This window comes from Ascidiella aspersa, chromosome 3, assembly GCF_963924565.1.
Source record: "Ascidiella aspersa chromosome 3, kaAscAspe10.2, whole genome shotgun sequence".
NCBI lineage: Eukaryota > Metazoa > Chordata > Ascidiacea > Phlebobranchia > Ascidiidae > Ascidiella > Ascidiella aspersa.
In genome coordinates this window covers 30,116,137-30,131,327 of record NC_139449.1, presented here as the reverse complement: position 1 = coordinate 30,131,327, position 15,191 = coordinate 30,116,137, and positions in this window count along the sequence as shown.

Below are 15,191 nucleotides of genomic sequence, written 5' to 3'. Positions count from 1 at the left end.
AACTATATTTTTTGCCAACTTGAACTATATGTATACGCCAAATTTTCGCGCTTCGCGCGTATATTCTTCGTTTTATACTATGTTTTACATCATGGTATGGCAGTCTTATGGCCATCCAGGCGCCGTGTAATACTTCACCTTAAAAAGAGTACTTTGGGCCGCGGCAAAAAAGGTTTGCCGACCACTGCCCTAATGGTTTGCTTGATTAAATAAGGAAATGTTTTTCATGTGCTTATAAACCTTTAAATGTTAGAAAAAAAATAGTTACTAAACTTTGGCACGGGAAGAAGTTATAAGATAAAAACTGGCACGCCGGCATGTTTGAGTTGGACACCCCTGGTCTTACCTTAATAATAGTATTGCTAGAACATTCTGATGTGACCTATTAGGAGTTAAGGTCGATTTTGTTTTGTTATGGGGTCGAGGTGATTTCAAAATCATGCATCCATTGCAATGTTTTGATTGAAGTAGCCAGTAAGCTGATCTAAAACAAATTGAAGTAATCTGTCCATCAGCATATAAATGCAATCCATACTGTAAGTTCGCAGAATCCTTGCAAGTTTGTTTGGGATAAACTCAATACTTTAAAAGATCACGCAAAAATGGCGGAATTTTCCTGTTCATATGGGTGGCCGAATGGCCGTGTAATCATACAATAAATCAGCAAGACGACCTTAAAAGGCTAACTGCGCGACCGCAAACAACAAACAGACCCCTGCAGTGTCTGTCCACACCGGCTGGTCAAATTACGACGAGATAAGGTTGTCCAACGGTCAACACCTTGTAACACGATTGCATGGGCAGCCCAGACAAGCAAGAAACCTCTTAGAGGTCTATTGGTATGGTCCACGTGGCTAAAAACGTAATGAAACATGGATACAACGAGAAAAAACTTTGGTTTAAAGTTGGAATTATTTCAAAGTCAATGTGTTACAGCTTGTTAATTCAGGAACAACGTTTCACGAAGGGCGGGATACAAACTATTCTAAGGGTGTTTTAAAGGGTTGGTTTAACCGGTGATAAGGTTAAAAAATCTATTTCGCTGCTTCTCAGAAAAACAAACTATCCATTTTTGGTTTTCTATTGTATGTGGGCGAAGCGATACTGCACAATTCAAAACAAACGATGTGGCATTCATTTAATATTTTAATATATTTGTTTATTTTATTTTTTTATTTTTTTATTTTTTATTTTTGGGGGGGAGGGGGGGGGGTCGGAGAAGGCTTAATGCCATTACAGTACTACATCGTATAATATTGGATGGGTCAATGGGGTAAAACGTATTGCGTAGACTGTAACACATTAGGTACAAAGTAATGAAAAGATAAGACCCAAGAATAATATGGAAATCAAAATTTAGACTTCTCTTCAGAAAAGCATCTCAGAAAGAAAAAATACCGACGTCACGATATATGACCCGCGAAGCGTCGCGTCATGAAAAAATGGGTCGCAAAAAGACGTTGCTGTCGTGCTCTTTCCGCGGCGGTAAAACGTCCGGCGAAATCGCGACGAGTGTCACGTAACACTACGTCATTGTCGTCGTAATCTGGCATCAAACGACGTCAACTTGCGTTGTCCGAACTTCACAATAGGAAACGACAAACATGCTCTTTCATCTCTATTAAGTGCGTAAGTCCGATGTACGTGCGGAAGCAAAGGGATTCGTTCGCTCGCCACGGGTCGTTGGTCACAATACGAAAGCATGTACAAGAAACATTTAACTTTAAAAATATGGCGACTGTGTTAATTTAAAACGTTTTAAGTCGTATTTAAACATCCTTAGAAAGGATAGAAATTAGTAGTTCACCATGATTTTATGTTTATTTATAGCCGGTAAAAACATATAAGCTTCGAATAATTTTGCAAACATCGAATTGGATTGTATTTTTTTTAATTATTGGTCTCTTGGTAGGCCATGTAAGATGCGGAGAATGTTTAGATTTAGTGGGTGATGGGTAATTAGTGGACAATAAAAAACGAAAAAATGTTGCAAAATCTGCATAGCAAAAGTTATAGTCAGTGTTGCTGAACTTCGCAACTAATACCTTTCAAAAATAAAAAAGAGCTGTGTGAATTAAATGTCTTCTTCGTTCCCATTTTAAAATAAAAATATATTTTAATAATTAACAAAGTTAGTTATTTCTGTGAAACTTTGCTGACTTACCTTAAGAAAATATGCATGCTCAATAACACAAAGTTTTGTTCAGTATAAAAATTATTTAGTCATTTGAAATCGCTTTGATCCTTGCTGATCAATGTCGGCCTTACCAGACAGAATTTTTGCTTAGGCTACCAATGTTTTGATATCCGTATCTGTCTTCTTAACTTTTTCAGGGTGTGACACACTCGACAAACAAAATAAAGTTCGTGGCACATTTCTACAAAATCATATAATTATACCCTATTCACCATATCATTCTAAATACACGGCCAGGGAGTAGGTAATAGAAGAAGAATATGAGTTATCCAATGGATGGTGTCCATTTAAGTTTTGCGTGCTTGACTGCATGCCGATATAAAATACAAAAGGTTACCTTCATAAATTACAAAAAACTTGAGCGGCATACTTAATAATCTCTTGAATTACACATTTTTAGGCAAGAAACTCAAAAATAAGCATTGGCATTAAAAGGTTAAAAAACATACACATATTTAATGATTTTTTTCTTGTTTACAAGCTTCTGCCTTTAGATAACCTGTCTCCACTCTGTGGTTTTGGGTATAAAGGGCCTCCTGAATCACACATGAAAACACTAATCTAAGGTTCTTGCCCCTGGTGACGCAAAAAACATCTGAAAACTTTGGCACCTCTCTGCTTCTTGCATTGTGTAGCTTATTGCTTATGTGCGATAGGAGCACCCTTAAAACGAAACTCTCGCAAGATGGAGATAAAACTACAGGGAATATATAAGAATGTAAAAACGTATGACAAAAACTATTTTTCTGTGTCCTTTATGCATGTTTTTCGCTTTGCGTCCTTGCAAATAGTCATACCCATCACCCCAATTCAAACCCTATTCCGCCAAAAGTATTGGTTCAGACTATTTAAAAAAAAAAAGTTTGGCAATATAAGAGAGTTAAAAACTTACAATTGAAGTATTTGAAGCAGCACCTGGCGTAAAAACAACATTTTCGAAAAAATTAGGAAAACATGACAAACTTTCTGCCGACCATTCTTGCCAAGCGTTTGCAAGGCGCGTAACCAGACCCTCATTGTTGCACCTTTGGCAGGGGCCGCGACGCGCGACCCAACGCCTTTGTGACGTCACAAGACCCCCCGCTTGCGTGTCACCCTTTAGGCTGCGCTGAAACAACAGTGGGCGCAACCCGATACAGCTCGCTTCTTATCTCGCTGGAAATCATTCAGGAACGCGGCCGGTGTTGACGTCACGGTTGAGGGCGGGCGTGACATCATCAAAGTCATGACGACGTTTGGCGCTCAGAAGAAAAATTGTTGTTTCGGTGGCAATTCGTGCAAAGCAAATAGAGATGTATTAGCTATAGGTGTTTTATGGTTAGCAGTGTTGTTAATAAGTCAGTTTTAAATGACTTAAGCCTAAGTCAAGTCAATTCCAAGTCAAGTCGTTGTCATAAAAACGAAACATTAAATTAAGTTGGTAAACTCTTCCGATTCTTAACAACAACGTAACTAAACTAACATATAGCAAGCGTGAAAACACTTCAAGTTATTTGTAAAGGCGAAAGTCAAGTCAGGCCATTGTCCGAAAGACTTCAAGTCATTTGAAAACAGTGACTTAAGTGTACTTTAGTCAAGTCATTGCAACCCTGGGTTATAGTTTCGTGGTAGGTAAAATATCTATTTGATTTGGCCTAGAAAAATCAGTTTTTATCGTAAGGAGCGTCAAAATCTCAAGTATATTAAAAAGACTTGGAACGAAATTTGTTGTTTGTTCAAATTAACATTTATATGCAAATGAATCTAACTGCTCACGACGCCCTAAACACGCCCTACAGGTTATCGCACATCATCTGTTGTTAATTTATTCGCTGTTGCGGGCCGAAAAAGGCCGGAAATTGCATCTACAAGCAACAAAACAATCGCAAAACGGACAGACACGAGTGGAAAACATAACGCTTCGGAACTTCTGCGCTTTCTCGCTTGAAGATTAAGAGGCAGTCGTCTTGTAAACGGAACGTGACGTATACGAGATAAGAAAACAGAGGCCGAACTAAGGCACATCGAACACTGCTGTGACAACAAAAACGACACTCAAATACGTTTCCGGCGCGGTGTTGTTCTTTAACACCCACTGCGGTTTCTCATATATTGGTGTTCTACGTCTTCCGGAGAAAATCGTCACAAACTTGCCATAGCGGGAAAACAGATGCCCAGATAAAGGCTAAAGTGCGAAAAAAACACTATTGCGTCATCATGACGTCACAAAAATTGGATGACGTCGTTGTGTCGGGGCGAGCGAAGGACGTTGGAAAGGCGACGGACGAGATATCGTCGACCTGGGGCGGTGACGTCACGTCAATTTCGTCATCGACGGGGCATACGTCATCGACCACTACGACGTCATCGCTTTTGCTGTAGTCGAGCGAGGAGAGCATTTGTCGTTCTTTCGAGTTACGCCATTTCATACGGCGGTTTTGGAACCAGATTTTCACCTGAAACAAAGCGAAGAAAACGTTGGACATATAGAGTTATAAAATGACATTTGAAAAGCTCTGGAACACCAAAGCAGACATTTTGTAAAGGAACCAGTTGTTCAGTTAATTGTTAATTCATTGGTCTGATTACCAATACCATTTTGTGTCCGCCCTGGAAGACAGTGAGATATTTTAGACATTGTAACTTCAATAATTTACGAAATTGGTAGCGATTTCACTGGTGACATAAATACATTCTGCGGGTATTTGTCGGTTTTAACTTAACGTTTGTTCAAAACAAATCTTGTTTCGCTACTTTGTTCGGGAGTTTTATTAGCATATTTTACCTGAACGAAAATTAAAAAAAAAATAGCAACATTATAATTTTCTTCAAATTTTATCTAATTAGTACTGGAGAAACATAAACGAAATTACGTTTCAATATCACTTTTAAATAAGTCTCCAATTTTTTGAGTAAGAGTATATACGTTATTTTTTTAAACGTGTTTTAATAGAATGTTTTAGCTTGAAGCAAACCATGTTGTATATTTCTCTGTATTTACAGTGACAGACCACTGCTGTGTTGATGTTGACACAGCACGTAAGAGCGAACGCTGCACATAACAAATTTGCAAAAAAGTTCAAACATTCGCATGCTCTTTGCCAAGTTCAGAGAACTTTAAAAACTTGAACCAATTTCCAATGATGTACGAGACCTCCGAAACAACGAAGGTTCCTCGCTTCGCCCCATATGAACGTCACGGTGTTCCGAAGACACGCCGCTGAAGTGAAATGAGCCGTCGAGCTAAATGAGCGGACGCCAAAATCAACAACAACAGTACGAAGAACGGCCCGCACATACGCCGGCGTACAGACAAAAAACGGGGCGATGCTTTGGCAACGCCAACTTGCAGCGAAATAACCCGGGCGAGGGTGGTACACCCCATTACCCGCCGCCCGACCGACAACATTAAACGCGGCTCTCAAGTGCGGCAGTGACAGCGCGCTGGGAGTCATTCATCAAACGCGCGCTGAGACGCGCCGCGTCGCGGTTCAAGGTCGTGACGCGCCGGGACCGGGGTCACGTGGGGTCACATGGGGTCACCGCGGCTAATCAACAACGCAGAAAAGGAAATTATCGCCGTCCTCGGGCGCCATTGCCAAAGGTAACGAGGCGCGGTACTGGGAACGCTCGTTGATCTTGGGACAATAAGCGACGAGAGCCGCGCGTTCCCAGTTAAGCCAGGTTAAGCCAGGGGCTTGTCTTCGGCGCGAAATCGGATTAGCCCCAGCGACCTGAAAAGTGCCCCAGGGGATGAGGGTGGAGGGCCCCACGGCACCGTCGCCGCCTTCTTGTTGTTTTTCGCATCCAGCACTTCACGCGAACTGGTGCCGAGCTATTTATTGCGTCGCGTTTGGTGCATCTCATGCCTCATCAATAACGCGATGTTTTTAGGGCTGTCAGCACACCACACGGCGGCCGTAAGGTGGGGTCCGCAGGCCCCATATATGCTGGTTTTTGGTTGGACAACTTTTTGCAAGTCGACTCGACTTTTCAGTTACACTTTCACGTATTTTCCCACCATTTTGTCTATCCGTTAATACACGAACAAGCAACTGGCTCCGTTTTTCAGTCACGCTTTTGTGACCTTTTGAAGAATTGGCTCACTTATATCGCCCCTTAAGATGGCAGATAGCTTGCTATTCGTGGCCGCCACGGACGTGCCCGGATAGTGTCACAAAAATATGGTCGGAAGAGTATCCAGGTGCTTTTTCAAGTAGCCGTGTTAAATAACTATAAGAGCTAGAAAACTGCACAAAATTTGGTTGAAACCGCAGTCTGATGCCATTCCAAGTGATCGCTTGCCTTAAACCTACTAGCAATTGTCGTGTGTTAGTAGAAAAAGCGGTCGGTTTTTGGGAAAGTTTTACAACAAGAAGACATATTTGAACATCTTCAAATCGTGTGCAAAAGTTTTCCTAACAAACTTTTGCAAAAATGTTTGGGGCTGCTAAGAGAACATTCCAAAACTGTACCTTTCGTCGACATTCTTTTCCTTGCATACATGCGTTTGCTAGATTTTAAAATTTGGCTTGTTCGATCTTTATTATTTTAACTAATTATTCATAAGCACACGCATTGCAATCTTTTTTAACACACATGCTAAAGAAATTGAAGTTTTAAAGTGCCCTGGTAACACACATGCTAAAGAAATTGAAGTTTTAAAGTGCCCTGGTAAAATGTAGGTCTATACATGTGATACAAAGACAAGAAACTGCTTTAAACGTTAAAATTAAACAAACTATTTGTCGACTGTCGTGGTTATTTAAATTCAACGCAATTAAAATCAATGTCATTGCTGAGCTTTTACGGGTTATGCCTTACTAAATACAGAGTTTTTTTAAACCCTCATTTTCTCATTTTTTTTAAATCAATCTTCAATCACCTTGTATATTTGTTTACTTCAAGCGCAATTTATTTTGTTGTTTCTATCGCAAGTATGTTATTTTAAGGATTTATTATTTTTAAACAACTTCGACCTGCCCTGTTTGAAAGACAACATTAATATTCGTCACCCGGAAAGCCCAAGTGAAAAATTATAATTTGCGTTGCATTTTGCTTTCTCGTGTTTATTTCCCGAACGCAACCACTAACCGTACACTGCCTATCGAGTATGTCACAAGATATCTTTTTATATTCACGACCGTAAAACGCAATACGACCAGTCAATCCTTCATCGTCACGCCAAGATCGCATTGCTAAACTCTCTATCGGTATATTGCTAAACGCGGAGTAGTATAAGAAGGCTTTCAAAATGAAGCTATATAGAAAGAACACTGTTATTACAGCAATATATCAACGAATATTCAGATAATTCCCAAAATTGAGGAAGGTTACAATGGCGAATGCGAAAAGCCGGGATATATTTCGTCAACAAAAGATAAACCCTATCAATTCGACTTGTTCGTATATGTAATCTTTCTTTGGCGTTGCCATGTCGCCAGAAACGCGAAATTAAAATCCGACCGAGCGAGCGAAACGGGTGCTCCAATGGCGCTCTGTATAGGTTCTCACAGCGACAACGTAAGCTTTAAACCCGCCAAAATCGCGGCGTGCTTTGATCTCGAATTCAAATGAAAACAAACATTTCGAAATCGAACTAATCTGCGCCAAAGGGCCGCGAACACGCCGAGAAAAACACCAAGGCGTTATCGGTGGGGCCACTTGGAAGCAGAAACGGCGACAGAGCGCTTCTAATATACTCCTCGATGTTTGGTCTTATGTGTATTGGAATTAAATAACACCTGGTCCATTGAGTGCCGTATTACAAGTTTAAATCCATGCCGAAACGTGAGAAGGTTTTGCTTACGTTTATGCGCGACAGGTCCGTCAGTCACCGATTTGGCACGTTTTTGGGTCACGTCCCACTTAAACCTTGGCCCGTTGCGACAACTTTATTTTTGTTTCTTACAAGGCAGCCCATGGTTGGTTTCAATTTGTGGCTTTTTGAAAGCTTAATCTCGGGTGGGTGCGGACCCCCTTTGGCGATGCTAATATTTCAGCACCCTATTCATTTCAAATACACAACTCTCGTCAAGACTGTTTATTGAGTACCCTTTTCACACGGGAGAAACAACTCTCTTGCCTGGACAGATTGTTAAGGTGTCGTTACCGACGCAAATCCGCTTCTTGTTTATATTTTACGTCCATCGAAAAATAATCTATTTAACCAAGTCAATGAATGGTCCCAAATCCTAACTTTAGTGAAGGTAAAAATGTGCTGTGTCGCACGTAACTATAATCTTAGTTTTAAGTCACTAACTTAGTGAGCTTATGTTAGACATGTGTGACCGTTAACGTTTACCACTCTAACTTAAAGTTCCAAAACGAATCAATGACGTAAAAAGATCTAAAGTAGCGTTATCTAAAACACAGAATAGTTACGCATTACCCCCAAAACGGTATCATTAGTTCTGATAAAAACTTATTTAAATCGAATATATATCTAACTAAAAGAATGTTGGTTATTTAAAAAATGCTATGACTTCCTACATTGATTATTTTAAAGGCAGAACAATTGCGATTTTTAACGTCTATATTAAAAAAATATCTACTTAAAAAATATCTACTTACTTAAATATCTATGGAATCCAATGATTAAAAAACACATTTCCATAAAATGTTATTATTTTATGAACAGGATTTAATATATAAAGGCGTGTACAAAATATTAACCTGAACCTCGTCTGATTTCATCGCATTTCAATAGCTGATCATTATTCTAAAATATCGGATCCAGGCAATTGTTAAATTATTTTCAGTAAAATTACTTTTTGATCAAAGAAAAAAAATGGCGTTTATTCAAGTTGCGGTGTGGGTTAGTCGTTGACAGACGCATAACATTTGGTGGAATCAGCGAGTTGCAAAGAGCATATATTTGAAATCTCACCACCCTCAATATAGATTCAGTATATCGGGATTACCATTTTTGCGAGTCGGGTAACGAACAAATAAATTAAGGTCTCGGGCCACCGTATAGTGCATATATACAAGGCTCGTCTTTTATTAATAGCTGGAATAACAGCAGCAAAAAATGGGGAGCAAACTCATAGGATGCCGGAGAAGCGATGTTCGGGCGCCTTCCGATAAATCTCGCCTCGGATTGGCGGGCGCGTGGAAAGAATAACACCGTAAAACGTCTCCGCTGGCAACCTCCGGCTCAAGAAAACAACCTTTATGCGCGGCCTGGCTGTGTACGGGAGTCGGGAAACAAGGTACGTTGCTGCGGAGTCACGTAGGCAGCAATTCGGCCTTCACTCGAAGCCAATAGAAGCCGGTCAATTTCAAGGCCATAAAGGCGTTAATTTATTGTTATTGCCTGGCGCTGGGCGGGTGATACTCGCGCTCAAACCGGTCGAAACTTCCACTTCAAAGACTCGAGGCCTTATCCTGTTGCAATAGCTGGCCGCCTCGGCGTTGTAGCATCTGGCTGATTTATTTGTCTAGCTGCCGCGCGGTCGGCCCTCTTTGTGCGCGCCAATTGACGTTTGCAGCGAAATTGGCAATTTGGCGCCGCGACATTGAACGGCCAGGTTTACGCGACCGCATGCGCAACGGCCGCGGCCACGGGCTCCCTTTTTGCGTCCCTTTTTGCCCTTTGGCCGGTTTTCATGGCCGTTTTGACAGCACATGGCTTCCTGTTTTGCTAGGCTATTTTCGTGCCGTTTTTAACGCCGCGATCTCGCCAATTTTGCAGTTGCGTCAATTAGGGAGTTCGTTCCCAACTAGGGAAATATAGTAGGGCGAAGCCTGTTCGTTTGGCATTTTTTTTAACGTATACAGATTAAAGGAAATTTAACGATTCGATTTCAAAGACAGCGGTTAATTTTTCGCCTGCGTTTCAAAAATATTTAAGACCAAAATTCTCTTCCACAGAGTTATTTTAGGTTTATTTCTGAAGACCGCTATTAAGTACTTTAGGACCACAACTTTTTTATACAATTATGTTTAAATAACCAATGTTGCTAAAAAGCGAATTGTAGGTTGTATTTAAAAATACCGTTGGAAGATTTTCGGTCCCTAAAACAACTCAAAAAGCATAACACAAAAACATTACTAAACAAAATGGTTAATTTATATGGGGATGATAGGAAAAAATACAATTAACACGCAAGTATGTGTTTGATTTAACGGTGACCTATATAGGCCTACATCACAAAATGCACCGGTTTTGATAGAAAATGTCAATGTATATATTTTGTGATCAACTCACTGTATGCTAATAGTTTATGCAGATTGACAGCAACGCGAAACAAAATGGGAATAACGCATCAAAAAGCGTTCCGAAATCACGGATGATTAAAAGAAACATACAACTATAAAAAAGGTAAATTGGGAGTCAAACGGTCCCTGCAGATGCTACACCAAGGTTTAGTCCTTGGAAAAACGCTACCTTGAATTAAATCGACTTTCACAATGTGTCCGGTATGATGACACTACAGAGTTAAAAAAAAACATGACTAATTTTGAACAAAACACGCAGATAAACCACCAAAAAAACGTTTACTGACAGCAAAACAAATGAATGATATAATCTAGTCAACAGTTGTAATGACTTGACTAAGTGTACTCAAGTCAATGTTTTCAATTCACTCGACTTAGACCTTAGTCATTGACTTGGGTTGAAATTTTCATTGATCATTGGTTATAAAATTGAGTTTTACTCTCAAGTTTTGCGCGTAAAACGATAGTGCTTCTTTTTTGTTAAATTGAATTATTGCTTATAATCGATAATAGTTTACCAATTTTAATGGTTTGTCGTTTTACTTTTGTAATTTGACTTGTAGATGACTTGATATTGGGAGTGGGCGTGGGCAACTGAAGACTTTGACTGAGACTTGACTCATTAAATTTGGAAGACGTAACTTGGACTTAATTTCAAAATGACTTTCGAGGACCCCTGTTGAAATCCCCTCGTTCTTAATATTCTTATCCAGACCGTCATATACTCCGACTATATTTTAGCTCAAGAATAAGCCACATATAGGTGGAAGTCATGCGAACACCCTAACACAATTATATAAAGCTAAAAAGGAACAACCATTACTCAGTGTGCCAAATATCCTGCGAACAAGGATATATGCCACATAGGAGGGCGTCACAAAACACAGGCTTGCTTTACAGGAGTTTTTAAACTGGGACCACTTTGTAGGTTCGATGATTAGATTTAGGGATCCATGAAGGCCCAATTAAAATCTTGGTGTATAATTGGTGTGTAAATCTTGGTGTAGAAAAGAAAATAGTTTAAATTGAAAAAAAGTCGTGCTTTCTTCTCAAATGTATTTAGACTTCATGTCAAACAAAAACAGCAGGTTTCTTAACTCTATACTTGTTTCCTAATGACTGTTTCTGAAAATCCCATTAACGCAATTTCTGAAAATCCCATTAATCCTTGACAAATCATATTAATGGGTCAGCGTTAAAAATTAGTTTGAGAGTCACTCCTATTTAAGGGTCTCTGTCAAAAAGGGTATCCGCACTGTAAATCGGGGTACGATTTTGGGGTGGAAATTACAAACTCCGAGGGTGGAAATTTGTAAAAGCGTAGTTATTTCCACCTTTTAACTGTAAAAGCGTGGTTATTTCCACCTTTTAACTGATGTTAAAAAGAACGGACAACCTTAGGAATGGAATTTACCATGCTCCGTGTTTTGTTCAAGCCCATGTCTTAGGATATCTGTCAAAAATGGAACTGATTTCTTCACTTGTTTGTCCAATTCACCTGTGAGTCCTTGACAAATTATTTTAGTGGGTCAGGGTTAATAAAAGTATGAGAACCCCTGGCTTAAGAAAATCTATCAAAAATAATTTGACACGCCTTGATATCTTAGCTGATTGTGCCAATTCACCTGCGAGTCCTTGAGGCCGAGTTTGGCGGCCAGCTTCTTGCGCTCGGGCTTGCCGATGTACTTCTGCTGCTGGAACTTGCGCTCCAGCGATTTGCGCTGAGCGTCCGAGAACACGGCTCGTCGCAACATCCCGCGACGATTCTTGCCACGGATGGCGGCGGGAAGCCAAGGGAGGACGGCTGGATGATGATGCTGGTGGTGATGAGGGTGCTGCTGGTTGTGTGGGTTGAGGTTCGGGTGCGGAACGTACCGGTGTCCTGCAAAGGTGTTTATCCGGCTTTAGATACCTGTTGGATCGCTTGAATCAGACGCGACACCTTTCAAATTAAAACTTCGATTTTTTTCTGATTGCCACTTTATGGTTATTTCTTAGTTGAATTATTGCTTATAATCGAAGTTTACCTATTTTATTGGTTTATCGTTTTACTTTTTCATTAGTGATTCGACTTGGAGATTAGACGCGACACGACTTTTTATTAGGCGAAAATGTCAGAAATATGTTGCTTTTTTATCATTTTTTTGTCATACTATTATTTTTTTATACTTTATCTAAACCTTTATCGGGTCGAATTTTATATTTAGAAAGAAAACACCAAATAAAATGAAATTAAATCAAGTCATGTAATATAAGTAAAGTTATTTTGCCCGGATGACTTAAGTCAATTCAAGTGTAAACTAGCGCCATTTGCGTCGAAATATTAAGTCTAAACCAGCTTGAGGTTAGTGCATTAAAATTGTAATTGTATCGGTTGTTTGCGATTAAAGTTTAATAAAGCTAAAACCTTCCTTTATGCTCACGGACGAGTTTTTAGCAATTTTTGTTTGTATTGCACTCCAATACTTTTTAAAGACTGTTTACGGAAAGCAGTGTAAAACGTTTGTTGCGTGATCCCCGAAAATAAAGTAAACGTTTGGAGTGACATGAATGATATATAATATAATTATTTCTAATATAGCGTCTTACCTAAAAACGTAGGTGAGGGCAGGTAGTGACAGGGCTGCGCGATATGCATCGGTGAGGGAGTCTCATTGGTCGGGGAGACTGTCACGTGATCGGGAAACCGTGACGTAATAGAGTGTTGAACTGAAAAACGTAAATAATAACACTGTAATTCTAAATTGATCTATCCGCATTCAAAAATTAGATTATATTTTAGAACCTCGAAGTTCGTATACTTTTCAACCACAACAGCGCACTTAAGAAATTCCGTAATTTGTATTTCGCAAATGTATATCCAAGATTCAAATAAAAAAATTGAGTTTAATATTTTTTACGGTAAACTCCAAGGTGATACTTTTATCACTGCAATATCAATTTGTATAAACAAAGCGGAATAAATTAAGAAGCAAATTAACTGCTCCCCAAAACGCTTGTTACTTAACAATTTGACGCGCAGAGAAATCGGACAAAAAACCGAAAAAATCAACGAAACAAAATGGCAGCTCCCAACTGGTCTTGCGTTACATTGAATCCAAGCGGGCAGCAAAGATTGGCAAAAGCGATATGAGATAGGTGCTCATCGGAAAAGGCAACACGTGCAGCCAATCAGGCTTAGCGAGAAGAGGTTGAAGGTCATACAGTTCACGTGGACCTGATGTTAAATGCGGTCGGCCGCTGGACAAACGACTGTTCAGGTTTTTGGCCGGTGATGGCCAATTAATTCCCTGTAACCCTAAACATTTTAGCGATGCTTAACTGGGCGCGGGGTGACTCGGGGTCGCGGGGTTAATAAGGGTCGCAATCGCGTGGCGTCGTATGACCAGCATAGCTACGCGCTTAGGCTATCGGATTTCTGATCCATGTGGACAAATGACCGCCGATGAATGGCCAAGGTCAGCTGATAAAATCAAGGTCGGCCACGTGACTGACCAGGTTGGATGGCGGACAGGAAACTGGTGTTTTTCGCGCTCTCAGGTCACTCTGGCGACTGGCCGTTTGGGGTTTGCGCTTGGGTTACGCGCTAGATCGCTATCTTGGCTACTAGGGATATCGGTTAAGAAAGGTTTAAACAGACTTAACATGACTGAATTATCCGGGAACATTCAGAGGTTAGGCAGAAGAAACAATCGATTTTCGTGAGACTGAATTGCTGACACGCTGATTTGAGCGAAGCGAACTTGATATATGCTCATATATAGCAAAAACAGTCGTTAATTTTAATAATATCGAAATGCTAATCGGGACATGTGGCAGTTTGGTTTGAGAAATAGAGCTTGATATATTTTAAAGTAAACAAGTTTTCTTGTATGTTAAACACCTTATTGAAAACAATAAAAATGAAAGTATTTGTTTCAAGAAAAGGTGTAGCTTTGATTCAACTTTTAAGTAAAAACACAAGCAATTTTTATTAGACAAGATGGATAGTGTGGGCGCAGAATGCTTGATATTATAAGTCAACATTCTTGTCTTTATTTAATGGTATTAAATGTATATGTTTTTAGTGATGTTTCAGACATGGAAAGGGGTTGGGTAGTTAGCCTTTTCTCAAGGAAGTATTATTGCATTATAAACAGAAACGTTGCACAGGCCTATAATGTTCCGCGCCAAGTAAAGCAAACCTCAAATATCCTTACACGTGTGTCAATACGCGGACAGGACATCGTTTGGCATAAAACAGATGATAAAGCCAGTGGCGGGGCGGGTATATAGGAGTGGAATTGCGCCGGGCATGTCGTTGTGCAGGTCACAATGAGCTGCAAATATGTAAACAGCTGGATAAGGCCGGTCGTAAGGCGACAGAAACTCCCGATCGACGCATTCGCCATGTTTCGCCAGGCCTTACAGCGTATTGCGCCTCGTATTGGGAGAGTATAATAAGAGTGTTGACATTTACACACAGCGGCGAAACGTATTGGCGTCCTGAATACTATGCGTGCGCGCCGCCGCCAGATTTATAAATTCTAAATTTAGCAAAGTACACTCTGTATTCCAGCTGGTTGTTTATTCTGGCAACGGAAATTGCTGCTTCTTGTTTTAGCGCGCTTACGTAAAGTTAAAGCCAACGTCCAGCGTTTTTTTTTTTTTTTTATTACCTTAAAAGTAAATTTGAGAGAGCACTACAATATACTTTTTAATCAGTATTTTGTTTTATTGATTTAACAGCAATCAGGGACAGTCTTACGACTGAAGAATACATTTTGCCGTGGCACCATAAACGCTACCAAAT